General features: G+C 37.3%; 1 long non-coding RNA gene across 1 annotated transcript in view; it reads right to left on the bottom strand.

Moving 5' to 3' along the window:
* Positions 1 to 6172: 6172 nt before the first annotated feature.
* The window catches only part of LOC128780332 (uncharacterized), a 38371-nt gene continuing 30081 nt past the window's right edge, over positions 6173 to 14462 (bottom strand). Inside the window, exon 3 of the long non-coding RNA XR_008426255.1 lies at positions 6173 to 6259. This is a non-coding gene — a long non-coding RNA (uncharacterized lncRNA). The remainder of the gene's footprint in view (positions 6260 to 14462) is intronic.

Here is a 14462-nt window from a genome sequence, read left to right as displayed (position 1 = left end):
CTTACATAATTGGAGGAGGAACTGGGAAAGGGCAGGTCTTAAAGCGGGAGTAAGAGGATAGGAAGAGACACCGACCAGTCAACCTGAGAAGCCAAAAAGTGCAGTCACTGAGGTGGAACTGGGAAGGGTGAGCTGCTGGAAAGTCCATGGGAAACTATTGCCTCTTCAAACTATTGGGTCTTAAGCCTATGGTCTGGCAATGGACTTCACATAGCTGTTGGTCGACATGATCAGTAGTTGGGTGGAAGCTGGAGTGGAAGAGAATGAGGAATAGCTGGAATCTCTTACCAGTCGTGCACCTTTATTGTCACTGCACTTAATAATAGAGATTCTCAAAGAGTAAGGTTTGCTACTTCACTTCCATTTCCCAAATCTCATGTAAATCTCACTCTCAGGCAATGTAATCCAGAACCATACTTTTATGGAGGGAATTCAAGGAGCAGAAGGCTTGGCCTTTCAAAGCAAGAGAAATTTAAGTAAGAGTAGTCTGCTTCTGGGCCAAGAGTAATGGGTTAAAGATGGTCGTAATTCTTTATTGCTTCTCCATCTATGTGTGGAGGTCAACTACACTCGGCTTGAAGCTCGGTTGGGCATTGAGACATGTTTTGGTTTGCAGCTGAAGTGATGCGATGCCTGCTCCTGGCCTAACCCATAAGAAAACTTGCAGGAAGCCTAATTACTGGAGCCTCAGCTGTGTTCCTTCTAGATCCACCCTTGTTCAGTTCTGAAGCCACAGTTTCCTCCAGCTGCTTCTAGGTTCCAGACCCATTCCTATGAGGCATGAAAATACTTTAATTTTTACTTCGAGGATTCCTTCTTGGCCTGGCAGAAACATCTCAGAACTGTGCTACAATCTAAAATTTCTTTTACCCAGCTCTCCTTCCTTCCCTCTACTTAGCTTCCTTTCTGTTTAACCTTCATAGGTGTTTCTCTCAAGAAATATCTTACTCATCTCATCCCATCTTCATGTCTGCTTCTTGGAATATCTGAATTAGGCGGTTTGTTGTGCAGCAAGAAATAACTGAAACAACGTTGATGGTTCTTCTGCTTTTGTCTAAGACTAACCTCATATCATGTCATTAGATTCTATTCAATAAAAGTATTTTCATAAAATGTTTAATGATTATTCTTGTATGAACATTTTATGTAAATCACAAATTAAGAGAAAATAAATATCCTTTGTTCAGGCCAGACATTCTTTTGTTAATGAAGTAGTATCATGTATAATTTGAAGAGAAATATCAAATTCCCATAAAAATGTAGTCTTCATATTCAGCTGCTTATAATGAGCAATCAACAAATCCTTTCTGAATGGCTGCCATCTGAGAGGTAAAATGCCCAGCCCTGAAGAAAGCAGACTGATAAGACAATGATTGTGTCTTCAAGAAGCATTGACTGTACTAGGGAGAAAATGAATGTACAAATATAATCAACAGTATCATGGGGTTAACTGCTGGTTGGTCTACTTTTTCCATCTGTTTATTATTGGAATAGACCAGCCAGCAGTTAACCTTGGGAATGTCTGAATTTGGCTAAGATTTGTAGAAAGAGTAGCATGTAAAAAATGATAAAGAACCAGCAAAGAAAACCAAAAAAAGACAAAAAATAACTAATTACAGATTTAGTGAATATTAGAATGGTTCATGGAAAGGAAATGGAACATTTAATGTAAGCCAGGCTTTTTGACACTGAAAGCCAAATTTGATCCCCCCAAAATATTAGCAGAGTACGTAACTATCCATAGGAAACTTGATAGTTAGTTAGCTTGAGAGTCTAAAGCATCAAACATCTTCATGTAGCAGAGCAAGGATTCCAGACCACTTGTGTCTGATTTGTTTAAACATGGTGACTTGCTGGAATTCAGAGAATGAGAATAAAAATTTGAAGCCATAGGGGCTGGAAAGAAAGAAAACAGAGAAAGTAATTACATTTAGCAAGTAGGAAGTCATTTGACGCCTTCAAGATTGCAAATTCATAGAGTGAGAAATCTCATTTCAGTTAGTATGTAACTGAGAAGCCACAAGAAAACTCTTTCAAAGAAATAGACTTTGAAATTTAACACAAGTATCTATTTCTTTATTTTCCATTTTTCTCCAAGTTTTTGGCTGGTAGGAAGTGGAAAATTCTTTACATTCCCCTCTCAGAATGCTGGGTCACTTTTGAGAGGGAAATGATTATTTAAACCAGGCAAATGAGCCCAACGAGGTGTTACAGCTTAATAATAACAGTAATGACATCATTTCCTGACTGGTATTATGTGTCAGAAAATGTTTGCCATGTATGACCTCATTTAATCCTTCCCAAAGGATGGGGAGTAGGCATCATTTTAACCCCATTTTGTCGACAAGGATTTTGATCCACAGAGTTAAGAGGAATTATTAAGATTTGCAAAGCCTGCAAGTAATGGGAACCAAGCTTCAAACCCACGTAAAAACTGGTATCCACATCCTTTTATTTATAATTTAACTTGTGTTTTGAAGCTGTACTTGCTTATTTTTTGAAAAAAAATTGTAATCACATTGCTCAAATTGCAAATATTAGCATGCAATGTTAGTAGTTTCTGGTATGTCCTAAAAGAAGAATTATAAGCCCAAATAAGAGGAAACATATATCTATGTACATATATAATCTCTGTTTTTAAAAACACAAACCCTCCTTTACAATTTGAATTTTTGAAAGTTACTAATTTTCAATATCATCTTAGAAGAACTCCTTTTTTAATGGCTACCTAGTCTTCTTTTATATGGATATATCATAATTCGTCAACCAGTCCACTATCGGTGGACATTTAGATTATTTCCAATCATTTGCTATTACAACCCATGCTATAATTAATAAACTTGTACTTTACTTCATTTGGCATTTCTCTTAAATCCCTCAGTCTTATCCCTGACCCATACTACCTCTCCGAAGTACCCACGTCATCATTATTGGCAATTACAACTCAGAGATAAATATTTTTTTAATTAAGAACATTTTCAGCTCCATCAGTCTCTCACTGTAGCATTTCCCATGAGGCAAGAGGTCTAAGCACGAATGTTCAGCTCAGAGCATTTACTAAAGCAATAGAATGAGGGGGGGGCAATATTAGAAAAAAGAGTAACAGGTTTGAGGACAATTAGGGGTAACAATCAAAAACAGCCATCAAAGGGTCTTTTAAAAAATAATTAATCCCTTGATGTTTTAGGGAAAAACCCTCCAGTTTTCCTATTTAGAAACTATCATCCCCCCAATCTGTAAACCAGCTAATGTCCCACATTTGTATTGCCAACTAATTGTCTCACCAAACATTTGCCTGATGCCTAGACATACTTTAAAAAGTTCTAGAAGCTTGAATACTGGTTATGTATTTTTTTCCTCACTCATATTGATTACTGATTTGGAGACCCAACTCATAAAACTGAATGACATTGTCTGTAGGAAATCTATTTTATTTTGAGCTTTTCAGAAGCACTTCTTTCATAGATCCTCAGTAATATTATAAATGATTCAATTCTTGTTAATAACAAGGGTTTGGGAAAATTTAATACTTTTTTGAAGATATTTATTAATCATATCTGCTCTGCTCTGAACATTTCTTCTTCTTGGCTCCTTCTTTCTGATTCTGCCAGTTCTGTTCCAATGCAATCTTATCTCATCCCATTAAGAAGGATAAGCTTTATTAAAGCTCTTTAGAGGCTGGTCAGTAGAAAGAAACCCTTACACATTAAAGTCAACCTTAGAGGATATGCAATAAATACTATTGTTGTGATAATGATAAAATGGTGTTTGACCAAGATAAATGGGAAGTAAGACAGAGGAGACTTAGCCTTAGATTTCTGCTTCTGATAACTCCTGCAGAATATAGGTTAAGCAGTCTTCAACTCTTTACATAAAGTATATGTAAGAAAAAAGTTATTGTTACATGTCTTGGTTTAGAGGTCTTCATAACACACAAATAACAAAATGAAAATATTCTGAGAGAGACTAATTTACATATAGCTTTTACCCTTAATTGAACAATTATGAAGACATTTATTGAGTAAAGCTATAGTCTAAGGGATAAAAGAGCAGAAGCTATTTTTAAAGTATAGGTGAACAGAGAAAATATATAATATCTTCCTTGAGGAAGTAGTATTATTCAGTTATGAATTTATTGACCAGACATTTAGTGTGGGCTTGTTAGTGCCAGGTACTAGGACAAGAGCTGATGAATAAGCATGATCCCTGGTTTCTGTCTAGTAGGAGACACATATGTTAAAAAAGTAAATGTCATAGAATATTATAGCATGAGGATCAGACTCTTCATGGAAGTCCACGCTGAGTAGTCAACTCCTGTTCTTCACAAATAGATCCCCCCTAGAATGAGACAGGCTGGTGCTCTGTGCCCGCAGCCAAAGCCTCAGGAACCCCTGTCACAGGCCAAGCAGCAACATATTTCCAGCTCATTAACTTTGGTGAGTACGGAGCTTTAATGTGGTGGGCAAATTATAACACTAAAGTTTAATTATAATTGGAAATATAGTTTAATTTGAGCATTTTTCAGTAAATTGGAGCAAAAGGAGATATGTCATCCTAGTCAGAAACGTATTTTCATCTGTAGAAATAAAATGCATTAGCGAGAGGAAGATTTGCTGCCAACAGGATGATCCAGGTTGCAGCTAGGTGTGCAGGTCTTCAGGCTTTTTCTTGTTCATTATAGAAAACAAAGGAAAGAAGCAATGAAATGAATATTCCAAAGTAATTTAGTAGCCTACAGTTGAGGTTAGTTTTCTAGTTGCATGTAAATATAGTGTACTCTCCAGTAGGTCTTCTCTTTTTTCCCTCTCTTTTATTGCAGGTTTGTAAAATACAACCTGAGTCTTTGAATACAGAAAATAGAACTCTGTGGGTCACGATTTAATTATTCTATAAAAGTTATTATTATTCTTATAGAAAATACTCATTTACTTGATAACAGTTATCAACACTGGATCATTCATTCACTTATTTATTCAAAGAATATTTATTGCCACATTATTGAATATTGGTGGCAATACAGAGGGCAATTAACAAATAGGTTTTCTGCTTTCATTAAACTCCAGGTCCAGTGAAGGTAAGAGCTATTAATCAAATAATCAACCAAATATGAGTCTAGTTTCACCTATAATAAATGCCATGAAGAGAAATCACATAATGCCATGGGAGTATAAATCAGAGGAAACAGAACACATTTTTAGGGTTAAGGAAAAATTCCCTAGAGAGTTACACTTGATTTTGAGTTGTGAGCTAAGGAGCACTAATTATAAGTGTGGGGCATGGAAGTGGATTGTAGGTAAAGGGCACTTTATATTTGCAGGCTGGAAGGATGACAGGTTTAAGAAACAATATGTGTAGGTGGAGAGGGGAGGGTTTATACAAGTTGAGGATAAAGAGTTATGGCAAGGCTTGGCAATTCAGTCTTATAGCCATGTAAAGTATTTAGGTCTTTATTCAAGCCCACTAAAAGATCAGTTAGCGCCTCTTAAGTCTGTACCGGACGCGAGGTCCTGTGAGTTGATTTTACAGGAATGGCCGTAGAACATGTACTGGTGTTGCCCAGAGCACAGGGCACACCCGCTTCGGGACTGAGACACTCTTTCCTCTGCCGCCTCCCCTCCCATCCTTGTGGCGGGGAGTGTTACCTGCTGCCACACAGCCCAGTCCCTCCCCCTGACTTTTCATTAACCAGAGCAGCTGCCTTCTCTAAGATTATGCCCATTCCCTACGACAACCCTCATCCAAGGACTGCCTTATGTTGGTGTGCAAAGGCTTCCCTCTTTTCATATTGCCAAGTGAAAATGTATCCATGCAAAATAATGATGTATTATCACATACAATCTCTCATTGAATGAATTCATAACACTCATATTTGGCTATTGAACTATCAGAGTAAACAATCTGAGAAATCAATATGTATACTGCTTTGACTCCTTACATAAAATGAAAATAGTATGATATCCATAAAATGAACACATTATTTTTTAATGTAATTGGTCAAGTCTGTTAAAAGAGGCAGGCAGATTTGTGGAGGTTGTCTTATTGATCAATAAACAATTCATAAAATGCCAAATTAAAAAATCATATGTTTTTTCTATTCTTATCCTACATCTTTATATTACCTGAGATTGATGAACTTTCCCTTCTTAAACTCTTCTCCTTGCCTTCCAAACGTTGCATCATCCAGTTTCTCCCCAAACTATTCTGACCATTTCTTTTCGGTCTCTTTTAAGGAATCCTCTTCATGTGTCCACTCCTGAAACTATAAGAAGATATACAGTCAAGCGCGGATCTTTACCTGTTACTCTTTTCACTCTGAGTGGTCTCATAAGTTCATCCATTTTTATGATTTAGCTTCTCCATAAGTAATGACTTTTTAGCTTTCAGTTTTAATTACAAACTGCTTCACCAGGCAGAGAATCTGCATCTTCATATGTCTGCTGTGCAATTTCAAAACTGGCTATAACATCAAAAACAAAACAAAACCAAAACCCTAAGCAGTAATTTAGTTATTTTTTCCCAAAATTGTTTCTTTTTGTCTTCTTTATGTCAATTTATGACTAAATGGATTTATGTACTGTGAATTTTACTTTATACGTGTTTCTAAAATCAGTCCACTATTTTAGATTCCAGTTTCCACTAGGCAAAAGCAGGTTTTCTTTATTTCTTACTTATTATTCTTTTGCCCCTGACCTTTTCTCCCTTAAATTCTTCTTTCATCCTACTGCCAGAATGATCCAAGAAAAATTGGAATTCAATGTGTTATTTCCCAGGAGCTAAAAATCCTCCAATACTTTCTTATTTCTACACAAATAAATTCTAAAAACCTCAGACTGGCTCATGTATTTTCAGAATTATGGCCTTGGTTACTTTTCTAGTAGTAGATCTTGTCTTCATTTAAACTCATGGAACACTTTGTACGGTATTCAGCAGTGCTCAAAATTGTTCAAAACTAAATGAATGAATGAATGAATGCTAAAAATATAATAGACTATCTTGTATGACTGGACAAAATCTATAGACAACAAAGGGAGATTGTGAAGTAAAGTAGTAACATTGTTTTTAGCTAAGCAGTAGTGGTGGTTAATAAAAATCAGCTGCTATAGCATTCTGAACACCAATGAGACTATGAATGTACACACTGATTCATATCTGTGTACTCTAGGGTTATATGACAAAAAAAAACCTCCTTAGAACAATTGGGCAATATTTTAAAAAGTAACATATTTTATTTGTCCTTACCCGATTTGAATTTATAGACCCCTTTAGTGGCAATTAAATGAATGTTAAAATCACTTTTAAAAGAAAAGAGTACCTGGCTGGTGTGGCTCAGTAGTTTGAGTGCTGGTGTGTAAACCGAAGGGTCACCAGTTTGATTCCCAGTCAGGGCACATGCCTGGGTTGTGGGCCAGGTCCCCAGTAGGGGGCACACGAGAGGCAAACACACATGCACGTTGCTTTCCCACTCCTTTCTCCCTTCCTTCCCCTCTTTCTAAAACTAAATTTTAAAAAATCATTTTTTAAAAAGATGAGAAGTGTATATGAATTTGCATTCATCAATTTTTACATAAACTTTCAGTGACTCCACTAAGCTTGGCTTAAAAATTCCTGCTACAATCAATCTTCAATTTCTCTGATGCTTGGTTAGATGAGTTTTGAAAGTTACTTCAAAAAATTTTTAATAGTATTATAAATTCTATTACAGTAGATGACAGAACCAAAAGGCAGATGATTGGTTTAAGAATAGTAGATGATCTTAAAACTCACCTGATCTTCACCTTCATCTAGACCCTATTCTTTACCCATCCACAGACTCAACTTTATTATGACCCTCCCATGTCCCTGCCCCTGAGCTTGACTCTAACTCTCACTTTCAGCTTGACCTTTTACCTGTCTTAATCCCTGTCCCTGATCTTCACCCTGATCTCTTCCCATGTTGCTAATCCTGAAGCTCAACCAGAGCGTCACTATCACTCTGACACTAATGCTCTTTTTATGATGAGTCTACTGACTGACTGATTTTGACCTTGAATTTCATCCTCACTCTCACACTTTTTCTGACCTATTACCCTATGCCTCATTCTTTCTCTAATCCTCATCTTACTCTAAAAGAAAATGGATTTTATTTATTTTTAAAGATAAGGGACAGGAGGGAGAAACAGAGGGAGAGAAACATTGATCCATTTCATTGCCTCTCACACATGCCAAACTGGGGACCGGGGCCACAACATGTGCCCTGATGGGAAATTGAACCAGTGACCTTTCAGTTCACAGACTGGCAGTCAATCAATCCACTGAGCCACACCAGCCAGGATTCCTCATCTTACTCTGTGATAACCCTCATGCTGACTCTCATCATGACCCTGACCCTCAACAGAACTGACATATACATTCACACTAACTGTAAATGTGACTCTGACCCTCGACTGACCCCGACACTAAGCCTGAGTTAGACACTAATCTTCATGCTCTCATAGTACAGACTCTGAATGTTAGCCCTATCCCTACCCCACCCTGACTCTGACTCTGACTCTGATTCTGACACCCTGACTCTGTCCCTGATGCCACACTTATCCTGACTCTGATATTTACTCTCACAGTGACCCTGTTCATGAAATGGACCTGAAGGCCAAATGCAAAGTCAGGATGAATGGTATAGTAAAGCTCAAGGTTAGGATCAAGGTCATGGTAATGGTGAGGGTCACTGTGAAGGTTGAGTACAGTGTCAGAGCCAGTTTTAGGACAAGGATCATGGTAGAGGTCAGGCTCAATGTCAGGCTCTGGTCAAGGTCAGGGCACTGATCATGATCAGAACCAAGCTTTGTGTCAAGCAGAGGGTAATGTACAGGCTGAGGATGAGGGTCAGGGTCAATGTCATGGTAAGAATGAGCTTCAGGGTCACAAGTCAGGGTCAAAATGTGCATCAGTGTCAAAATAACCATCACAGTCAGTGAAGGGTTGATTTTCAAAGTAGGTTCAATGGATGGTCAGTTACAGTTTCAGGGTTAGTGTCAGAATGAAGTTAGAGGTCAGAGTCAGGATATGGGTGAGTGTACTCTTATGGTCTATGTGAAGGTGATAGTCAGGGTCAAGCTGAGAATCAAGGTTACTCTTAGGTGAGAGTCAGTGTCAGAGTGAGCACCCAGTAAGGGTGAAATTACATAGGAGGCTTAATGTCAGTTTCAGAAACAGCGTGAAGGTTAACATCAAGGGAAGGTGAGAGTGTGGGGTCATTTGCTTAGGGGATGGTCAGGGTGAGGGTCAGAGTCTGGGTGAGGCTCAAGTTCAGTATCAGGGTGAGAATAGTCAAGGTATGGTAAGAAAAAAAAGAATTGTGGGTAAATTAAAAATTAGTCTCATTAGCCCTGGCTGGTGTGGCTGAGTGCTGGCCTGCGAAACAAAGGGCCACCAGTTAGAATCCCACCCAGGGCACATGCCTGGGCTGTGGGCCAGGTCCTCAGTAGGGGGCGTGTGAGAGGCAACCGCATGTTGATGTCTCTCTCCTTCTCTTTCCCCCTCCCTCCCCGTCTCTAAACATCAATAAATAAAATCTTTTTAAAAATTAGTTTAATTAATGCAATATACTAAAGGTTTTCTTTATTAAATTATATAAAATATATGTCATATGTTCAATGTCTCAGTGAGGCATGTTGCTGAAGTAGATATAATATTTGAACATAGGTCTATGAAGTCTGTCTAGAAGGTATCCAGCCATGTAATATGATAGAGACATTTATTGAAAAGATACAATAAACAAGAAACATTATACGTAGGTCAATGATGCCTCAGTCCCCTTCAAAGTAAGCACCTTGGGACTTCACACAGTTCTCCCAATCACCATCAGCTGTCCCATCTTATTTTCTGGAATCTCATCAATGTTCTGAAATCTCTCCCCTTTCAAAGGTGATTTTATTTTTGGGAAAAGCCAGAAGTTGCAGGCTGCCAAATCTAGGATGTAGGGGGATTGATCAAACAAAGCACCTGTGCAATTTAATATTTTGCCAAAAATTTCTGCACAAGACGTGATGCATGAATGGGCACATTGTCGTGACAAAGCTGCCAATCATCAGTTGCCCATAGCTGTGACCTTCTGAATCATACAAATAGTTTGCATGAAGGAATGTTCAGGCTTAAGTAAAAATTTAATGCAGATTCATTGCTCCACTTACTCAGTCATTTTGAATGCGATAGCCACACAGTACAATCCTCACTCAACAATGTCTACCATCCCCACTGACTAGTACAGGGAAGTCATTATTGTTCACAAATGCACATTCCAGTCCACTCTCCTTGGCTGCCAGTTTACATTGATGTCAGGCGAACCACCCTCATTATATTAAGAATCCTGGACTTTTTCCAGACAGACCTTGTATATCTACAGAAACAAATGTGACGGTCAAGAAAAAATAAAACCATAGTTATTTACATTTTATCTAAAAAAAAAATCCAGGTTGTTGAGGCATTAATGTTTTACTTCTTTAAATTTCTTTATCTGGACATTTAGTTTTATTTTTCCATTTGCATTTCAAACTTTAGAACACATATAGATATACACATACAGAGGCAAAAACACAAAAATGCTTTAGCATTACTCAAAGTATTAAATTAGTTAAAGGATTAGCATAGTCATTCACATGTTTCAGTCCCATAGGCAAAGATTGCATTATTTAAGGGAAAGAGAAGGAAGAGCTGGCAATAAGTGGGTGATTCAGAGCTGCATAAATACCCCTCCTGGAGTATTCAGTCAAACTCTTATCCTTCATCAAGTTTAGGATTGAGAGTAAGAATTATATGGACGATTCCCCATCTTGCAGCTTTGCCATCTGTCCTAAAGTAATCATTATTTTTCTACAATTGCATTGTGGAATCTTCATTAAGGAGCAAGCCATAACTTGGAACAATTAAGCTGGCATTGAAACTGTTGGCCCACCAAAGCACATTATTCATGAATTCCACATGCTCCACATATGTTGGTCCCATTGCAGACAAAACCAGAAATCTATAGTTTTACTCTGATATGAGAGCTTAGAACCAAAGACTAGTAAATCGGGTAAATCAAGGCAGTCAATAGAAGGACAAAAAGTCAAGACCATTTGAAGTTTTCTTAGTTGTAGGCAGCAATGGGAAAACTGGATACTTTCTCTTTACCAATGTATTTATTGACCACAGTTCTGTTTAAAAATTACCATTTACCTTGTATTCTTTTCCTTTATAATCTGCTGTCAGCAGTTACAGATGTCTGTTGAAATGGCTCACAACCACTGAAATGAAGGATTTTCTGTGTTTGACAATATAATAATGTCACAATCTACTAACTCTGCCTGAGAATTAAAATAATTTTAAATGATATGTGCACTAAGTAAAAATATCAGGTCGGTGTTCACTCCATTCCTTTGTTCAGTAGCATGCAATCAATACCTGCAACTAATGTGTATGATCATTATGAAGAGCTCTGAAAGGAGATATTTAAGCAATTGGAAGATAACTGTGCTTATGTGTCATTATTCAATAATAGAATCAAAGTAGTAGATTTTATCAAGCTATTGTTATATTTCCTGGCATATCATTTACTTATTTTGTTTCTATTCTGTGTGCTTCTGCTTGGCTATGAATAAAAGTAAAAGATGCATGACAAGCAAAGGTTATTTTCTATGCCTAAAATCTCCTACGATCCTATGAATATATTTTTCTTAAAAAACTTGAAACATTTCATCATTCGTTTTAAAGCTCCTCATGGCCACCAGAAATATCTGGGATAGTTTTGGCAGACTCAATACTGGGGAACACCAGATCAGGACGGAAGCAATGGTGAGGTGACATGTGTCATATATGCATTACTTTGTCACTTAGAAATTCCTTTTTGTCTTTGGAGAAAGATAGAGTGTTCTAAGTCAAATATCCTATTTTAATAGGCAGTATAAAGTACTAGAAAGAAAGCTTCCCATAATGTATTTCTAGGAAAAATGGAAATCTACTTCTGTCTTTCAAAGAAAATAGAAACTTCATTTAAAAAATAATCCACCAAATTATTATTTTATTAATGACAATTGTCCTACACAGAAATGGAAGCAAAAACTAACACCTTTTCTAATAACCATGCTTTTCCAAGCTTACGTTAAAAATAATGAAAAATGTAGGTGAAATAAACTTCACACCTGATAGGATGACTGTTATAAAAACACGGAAAACTGGTGTGGGCAAAGCTGTAGAGAAACTAGAACCTTGTGCTTTGGTAGTCTGAACGTACAATGGTGCGTCCACTTTGGAAAAGAGTACTACAAATGCTCAAAAATTAACAATAGAGTTACCATATGATCCAGCAATTCCACTTCTGAGCATATATTCAGAAGAATTGAAAGAAGGTAGTCTACCTATGTTCATAATGGCATCATTCACAGCAGCCCAAAGGACGAAGTCCAAGAATGCACTGATGGATGAGTAGATACACAAACTGTGATATATACATACATGGTATGTTACTCAGCCTTATAAAGGAAGGAAACTCTGAGAAATGCTACAACATGAATGGAACTTGCAGACATTATGCTGAGGTAGATAAAACAAAGGGACAATAATATATGTTAATACCAGTTATATTCTTTTGTGTTCTTTTAAACTATGTATACTTTAAATTTTGTTCCTCATGAGATTGTCTAATAAACAATTAAAAGAAGGAAGAAAGCAGCAGGAGAAAGAAAAATGTATTATTAATTGTAAAATGCTGATATCCTTATAAATAGGTACTGTTTGGAAATCACATCTTATTTAGGCACTTTATGACCTTACTTCCCAACTCAGAGTCTCTTTCCTGAAGATAAGATCCTCCACCAAACTTAACAATGAGCTTCATGCAGTACCACAGCAGATGTACTTAGTGCATGCTTACCTCCTTTCTCCAGTGACTGAAGTGAGAGAGGTTAAATGTGAGGTCTCACACCGTTTCTTCAGCATTCCTCTTGAGCGCTCCCCTTTGTTCTTTGCCAGTGATCATTACCCTCTTTGTCTTTATCCCTCAGCTTGATTTTAATCCATAGCTCTGTTTCAGAGAAATATCGACAGGCTTTCTCTAAGGGGTAACGATTCTGTTTAACATCTTTGTAGTTGTCGTGCAATATCCTCTCGAAAATGCATTGTGTATTCACACAAAACCACAGGCACATTGAATCTTACTATGTCACGTTTTTAACGCAGGACTTAGGCCCAGCCACTGGACCCTTATTACAACTACAGCTCTCTCCAGATGGGAAGGTAAAAGAATTTCAAAGTCGTTTTGAGGGAATGAACGGTGCTCCACTCCTGTAACTCTCCGGGGGATGCCACAACCAGCCCCTGAGTAGAATTGCCCTTGAGCAGGACTGATGCTGAACATGTCAGAGAATCACAGAATCTGTTAAACTGGGTTTCTGGAGGGCGATCATAAATGATGGATTACACTTGGTTTTGAGAATCTGGATTGAGGCTGTGTGTAGACACAGGTTTTTGTGTTTTGTTTTTTAATTTTTATTGTTATTCAGTTATAGTCGTATGTCTTTTTAGACGCAGGTTTTGAGGAATAAAGCAGTTGAACAACTTGAACAGTGCTTTTAATTACCTGTAGTTCTTAGTTTTCATTAGTGGAGGCAATTACAGAGGTTTTTCCAGCATGAAAATAAATCAATCAACAATTCTATTACATTCTGTATTTTTAAACCAAAAGTGAATTCATGTTTCATATATTATCTTTTTAAACCAAAATCATACAGTAGTTGTTATTGTATTTAACGCCAAATACCACACGAATGTTTTTAAATCATTTTCTTAACACTATTTGTATCATAGTTACATTTTTCGGGGCTCTTTCTGTGCTGAATTGTTAGGGATGAAAATTCATCTCCAACATTCTTCCATTTTCTAAAAGTACTCGGCCCTGGCTGGCCCTTGCATGCAGAAATCTATTTTTCTGTGTTCTAAAACTTTCCTTCTTTTTTCAAACTCCAATGTCCACATGACTTTTCTGTGTCTCATTCGCTTATCTCATGTTTCAGTGAAAACCAGCTAATCTGATATACTCAAATGCTACTTAGTTCATGAGACTCCATGGTAAAATGCCGTTTGTCTATGCCAAAACCTAATCTAGACCTCTATGAGACAACAAATTAACCTAAAGAAACATCGGTTATGTTTGGGTTTTAAGACACTGTTCTCAGGTCTAAGGAAGGAATATTTTTCTTTAGTTAGCTGGTTGTTATCACCCCTTCATGCTTTGCTGCTCCATGTGTGGACCTCAGACCAACAATATCAGCATCATTTGGAAGTTTCTTAAAAATACGGGCTCTTGGCCCTGGCCGGGTAGCTCAGTGGGTTGCAGTATTGTCCCCAACTATAAGGTTGTTGGTTTAATCCCCCATTAGGCTACATACAAGAAGCAACCAATGAATGCACAAATAAGTGGAACAAGAAATTGGTGTTTCTCTCTCTCCCTTCTT

Source organism: Desmodus rotundus, chromosome 2, assembly GCF_022682495.2.
Source record: "Desmodus rotundus isolate HL8 chromosome 2, HLdesRot8A.1, whole genome shotgun sequence".
Classification (NCBI taxonomy): domain Eukaryota; kingdom Metazoa; phylum Chordata; class Mammalia; order Chiroptera; family Phyllostomidae; genus Desmodus; species Desmodus rotundus.
This window is presented reverse-complemented; position numbering and strand designations above follow the sequence as displayed.